This window comes from Cricetulus griseus, chromosome 5 (assembly GCF_003668045.3).
Source record: "Cricetulus griseus strain 17A/GY chromosome 5, alternate assembly CriGri-PICRH-1.0, whole genome shotgun sequence".
Classification (NCBI taxonomy): Eukaryota; Metazoa; Chordata; class Mammalia; order Rodentia; family Cricetidae; genus Cricetulus; species Cricetulus griseus.
This window is the reverse complement of record NC_048598.1, coordinates 64,886,228-64,892,530: the sequence shown is the minus strand read 5'-3', so window position 1 is coordinate 64,892,530 and position 6,303 is coordinate 64,886,228. Positions and strand designations below refer to the sequence as shown.

The window sequence follows — 6,303 nt, the reverse complement described above, 5'->3', positions numbered from 1 at the left end:
AACAAATGGGTTATTTAAGAAGACTATTGTCTGAATTCCTTTACAGGATTTCTGAATTTTAATATTTGTACTGTATTATAATTTTGAAGCAAGTATGAATATTATAGGATTATAGAAATGAGTAATATGTAAATATTTAGAGACATAAGAATTTCAAGGTAAGATAAGAGATAGAAATTGAAAGGAAACTCATTAGGATAAAGCTCACACTTTATCTTGAATGTTAACAGTAACTTGTTATTTTTAATTATGTAAAAAAAAAGCTATGGAAATAGCTCAGAGGGTAGGAGCTCCTGTTGCACGAACATGGGCACCTGATTTCAAATCCCTAGCACCCACATATAAAGCAGGGCATGGCTGTGCATGCATGTAACTCCAGCGAAGTGGTGGGGAACAACAGGAGGATTGCTGTGGCTTGGTGTACCACAGATTCACTCCAGATTCTGTGAAAGACCACCTCAGTGGAACAAGGTAGAGGATAAATGACCAAGACACCTGATGTCCTTCTCCGGTGTTCATGCATGTACTTGGATGCATGCATCTATCTACATACACATGCACATATACCCACACACACATAAACACATATATACATGACTTTCAATTGTGTATATGTGTGTCCATCCTTAAATCCCCTATACATGATCTTTTTATTTTTTTTATTTTTTGAGACAGGGTTTCTCCGTGTAGCTTTGGAGCCTATCCTGGCACTCGCTCTGGAGACCAGGCTGGCCCCAAACTCAGAGATCTGCCTGTCTCTGCCTCCTGAGTGCTGGGATTAAAGGTGTGAGCCACCAATGCCAGGTATGATCTTTTTATATCCAACTAAAAGGAATATACTTTTGGCATGGACAAACTCCCTCTTAGTTTGAAATTGTGACTGGTAGTAAAACATTGTTGAGGAGGAGGGGCTGGTAAGACGGCACATCATGTAAATGTGCTTTTTGATAAACTTGACAGCCTAAGTTTGATTTCCAGAGCCCATACAGGAGAGAGAACTGACTCCTGTAAGTTGCCCTCTGATGGGCACTCTAGCATTCATGAGTATAGACAAACACACACACACACACACACACACACACACACACACACACACACACACACAGAAGTGTGCATGAGTGCACATGAACACACATAATCAGTAAACACATAAATAAATAGTTAAATTTTCAGAGGAGAGGGGAAAAGATGGAGGATAAAGACACTGGAAAAGACCAAATCAGAGAGAATGAGAAAGACAGAGGACACCACATGTCATTAATATACACACTTAACAAAATGAAAGGGGAAATGTATTGGCTTGACCTTTTAAAGCGGGAATGTTCTTACTGCTTTCCAATAAAGGAAGACATTTTAACATGTTTAGAAATGTGTAAAATATATGAGTAATATTTCAATTGAATGTTGGAACACTGTGTAACACAATGTTGAGGAAATACAAAAATTTCATATTACCATTGTTAACATAAATTTTTGATTGTTTTGTTGTGCTTTTTTGTTGTTTTCTAGAGTATGAGAAAGAGAGTGAGAAACACAGAGAGACAAAGACAGAGTTTTGCTATGTAGTCCAGACTGTGCTCCAATTCAAATAATCAATCTTCCTGCTTCAGCCTCCCAAATACCAGTGGGTACCACTGTGCCTTGCTATAATTATTGTTTTCTACACTTACCATATCTTGAAATTAATCTGTTAACTATCTGGAAAATTAGCCAAGATTTCTAATAATATTCCATGAAAAAAGTGACACCCAACTGAAAAAGTTGATTTTTTTTAATTTGCCTGTTTACAGATAAATGATTATGACTTATTATTTTTGTTTCCTAGTCATTATGTTTATTTTGAAATCTCTGTCAAGCTCTTCACATCTCCATGAGAGCTTGCATGATTAATAAGAAGCAGCTTTTCCATGAAATGCTTGGTGGTGAGCAAGTTCTCAGGCTGTGAGATCTGACTAGTCCTTGACTGAACTTTCTCTTGATGAGTAGAAGATTTAAAGGGGTTGGGGGGACAGACATGCTAGAAACTTTGGCAGTCATCTAAATGTGAAAAACAAAACCAATACATCAGCTTCACTCTCTCTATTTTGTAACTTTCTTTGTCTTTTTCTTGAGTCTCACTTTCATTAAATAGCCTACCAGTCTGGAACTCCCACGAAGAGACCAGAAATCCCATGGAAAGTGGAATAGGAGAATCCCGTTGAATGTTCTGCTTCTAGTCCTGTGGCTTGCCAAAATTTGAACCAAGAGTGAACATGGAAAGAAACTGCCTGAATAATGAAGAGGATAGCAAGATCTGGGCTGGTGGGAGTCTGCATATGTCCATAACAGCTGTGAAATATTCTTTGAGCCATTGACCTAGAGTATTGAATGGATTCAGGCATTATGCTGACCTGCCCCTATTACCTGGCAGAATGAACCCAGGCAGCACCCTGGTCAGCCCAGGGTTCCATGACTACTAGTGTGCACGCAGGTGCAAAGGGTCCCTTTAAAATAAAGATCCCTGCCCACTGAACACTCTCTTTCCTACTCCTCTCTTTCCTCTCTCTTTTTACCCGTTCTCTTTTCTGATTTCTTTCTTTCTCTCTTTCCTGACATTCCCCTGGACAGGGGGTAGACAGAGCTATTTATGTCTCCCTCTTCCTCTCTTTTCTCTCTCTCTCTCTCTCTCTCTCTCTCTCTCTCTCTCTCTCTCTCTCTCTCTCTCTCTCTCTCTCTCTCTCTGAAGGTATCCCACATCCTGAAATGAAATAGGCAAAATGTCTTACTGGGTATGTGTTAAGACTCAAGTGGTGAAAAAAATGAAAAAAAAAAAAAGCTAAAGATAATTTGTGTAAGGCAAGCATCTACAACACCATTTCCTGGGTAGTTCAGGGGGCACTGAGGGAGCTGTGAATGGGCCACAGCCTCAGAGTGGAGTTGAATAGGAAACCCCTCCCTTGCGTGCCGCTTTGAAAGCACTGTTAATTTGTTCAGTTTAATCTACATTAGCTCCTTATCCCCAGGCAGAATATTTTAAACAAAGAAGGAGAGATGGAAGGAGGAACATCAGAGAGAGAGAATCCTGGACTGTAGAAAGAGTGAAGTTACATCATTAGATCCATGCTGATGCCCTGCTACTTGATGCCATCTAGCTGGCATACTCACGCAGGTCAATGTACTTGTTGCTGAGGCCATAGGTGTCAAAGAAGCATAAGGTGCAGTACACAATGGGGATGAGGGAGTTTGCAGTGTGGTCAGCTCAGTGTGGGACAGGTGCCCAGCAATGGGGTACTGCTCCAGCTGGCAAAAGTGCCAGTGGACAGGGAAGATTTATGTGTTGTAATTCTTCTCAAAGTCTTGGGCCAGCAGCTCCAAAGGGTTTAACTCTCTGGACTCCGAACACTTCTCATTTCCATAGATCTTATTCACATGTAGCTTCTCCTTCTCACTGGGGAGTTTGTTTCCCTCATCTGTCTTGTACAAGGTGACCAGGACGTTCTTAAGCCAGTCAGGTTTGCTCTAGGGAAACTCGGTCACCTCAGAAGCTAGACAGTCAGGGACGTATTTGCATGGCCCAGTGTACTCCAGGTGGAGCTTGTGATCTTTTTTGGTGCTCTTCAGTGTTCATTTGGTATCAAAAAATGGCAGGAGGAGTTGAAAGGCTTTCCATTGCTGTATACGTTCTCAAGCTTACCAATGAGAACAGGGCAACTGGTGGGGGCCTAAAGTACATGAGCATGCATGCACGCGTGTGCGCACGAACATACACATACACACACACGCACACGCACACGCACACGCACACGCACACGCACACGCACACGCACACGCACACACACACTTATGTTGCTCTTGTCCAGATCATCCACCTTGCTGGTTTTTTAGTTGTGGTTGTGTCAGGTGTCTTAGTCACCCTCTCCCCAAAAGCTTCCTTGGCACTATCTTCAAAGTCTCCCACCCACAGGTACCCCAGCTTCCTCAGCCTAGGAATGCCAAAAGATTTCCACAAACTTCACATCCAATAGATGTCTAATAGCCAAAATAAATAAAGAAAATAAACTAGATATTAAAAAACAAATAATGCAGTTTTAAAAGAGTGTACAGAGCTAAACAGAATTCTCAATAGAGGAATCTAAATGGCTGAGAAACACTTAAAGAAATGTTCAACATCTTTCATCATCAGAGAAATGCAAATCAAAATTACTTTGTTATTCCATCTTATGCCTGTCAGAATGGCTAAGGTCAATAACACAATGACAGCTCATGGTGGGGAGAATGTGGAGCAAGGGGAACACTCCCTCATTGCTGGTAGAAGTGCAAACTTATACAGCTACTATGGAAATCAACATGGTGGTTCCTCGGAAAATTGTGAATAAGCTTACCTCAAGGCCCAGATACACCACTTTTGGACATATACTCCAAGGACCCTCCATTCTACCACAAGAACACTTGCTCAACTACATTCATAATGGTTTTATTCATAAGCAAGAAACTGGAAACTAGATGTCCCTCAATCAAAAATGGATAAAAAATAAGCTACATTTACACAAAGGAGTATTACTCAGAAGTTCAAACAAAAGGACAACATGAAATTTTATAACTACTTCCTTCTCTCTCTTAGCTCCCTCCCCCATCTTCCCTTGCTCTCAATTTGCACAGGAGATCTTGACCCTTTCCCCTTCTCCAGGGCCCTCCTTGTTTACCAGCCTCTGTGGAAGCCTGGGCTGCAGGCTGGCAATCCTTTATTCTATGTCTAAAATCCACATATGAGTGAGTACATACAATGCCTGTCTTTTTGTGATTGGGTTACCTCGCTCAGAATGGTTTCTTCTAGTTCCATCCATTTTCCTGCAAATTCCAAGATCCCATTGTTTTTTTCCACTGAGTAGTACTCTATTGTGTAAATGTACCACATTTTCTCTATCCATTCTTTGGTTGAGGGTCACCTAGACTGCTTTCAGTTTCTGGCTATTACAAATAGTACTGCTATGAACATCGTTGAACAGATGTCCTTGTTGTATGAAATGTGCTTCTTTTGGGTATATGCCTAAGAATGGGATGCAGAGGTCATGAGGGAGCAGAAACGTTGAGTCAGGGGAAGAATAGAAGAAAGGATATGTGATAGGTAGGGTTTTAGTTGGGGGTTGGTAGGAGAGGACGGGAGGGAGAAGGGAACTGGGATTGTCAGGTAAAACAATCTTGTTTCTAATTCAAATAAAAATGATTTAAAAAACAAATAAAAGAAACAAAAACTCTGAAGCACAATAAAACCCTCACAAAAAAATTAAAAATCACAAAACAAAACAAAACAAAACAAAAAATCCCGAAATTTTGTAACTAAAAGAAAATCATCATTGAGTGAAGTAATCCACATACAGGAAGATAAATATGGTATGTGCTCACATATAGGTGGATATTATTTCTTAAGTAAATGATAATCAAGCTACAGAGACCCAGAGAGATTAGGTAAAGAGGATGGCTCTAGGGAGGACACATGGATCTCCATGGGAAGGAGAAATAGTATAGATCTTGCAGGTTGATTATGGGAGCAGGAACAATCAGGTAGGGGTATTAGAGGGAGAGATAGTAGCCCAGCCACAAACCCTCACTCTACAATCTATCCTTCCTGTAAGATGTACTGGGGCAATGCTGGAACAGAACATATGGAAGTGGTAACCAAGAGGGAAACAAGGTAACCTCCACAAGAGGAAATCCTTGCCTGACACTGCTGTTCTGGCCAGAAACCAAGGACTGGATAGCCAGAGACATAGGGTAGAATCCTATAAATGATCTTTTAAAAAAAGACTCATTGAAATGATATTCTGATCTATTCATAGATCAGTGTCTTCTTATCCATTAATCACCAGAGAGGTTTCCTCTGGCAGCAAACAATAATGGGTGCAGAAACCCATAGCCAAACTTTATGTGGTAAGCGAATCTAAAATGGAGTTCTCTATTGGGTTCCTCCCCTGGTAGCTCAGGGAACCCTGTGGTAGAGAAGGAGGAATATTGTCACAGTCAGAAGGGATGGGGGACACCAAGAGAACATGATCCACCAGTTCAATGACGCATGGCCCCTATAGGCACTAGGGACTCAAAAGGCAAAGATAGGACCCACATGGGTCTACACCAGGTCTCTCTGTGTATGTTATGGCTGTTAGCTTGGTGTTTTTGTCGGAGCATGTGTGTCTCTGGCTCTTTTCCTGTTGGTGAGACTCTTTTCCTCTTATTGGGTTATCTTGTTCAGCCTACACAAGATAGTTTTGCCTTGTCTTATTGTATCTTGTTTTATCCTGTTTGACTGCCATCTTTTAGGCCTTCTCT

At 41.1% G+C, this 6,303-nt stretch overlaps 1 pseudogene; it reads right to left on the bottom strand.

Moving 5' to 3' along the window:
* Nucleotides 1-3,083: 3,083 nt before the first annotated feature.
* On the bottom strand, nt 3,084-4,636 carry LOC103161587 (annotated as a pseudogene).
* Nucleotides 4,637-6,303: the final 1,667 nt, after the last annotated feature.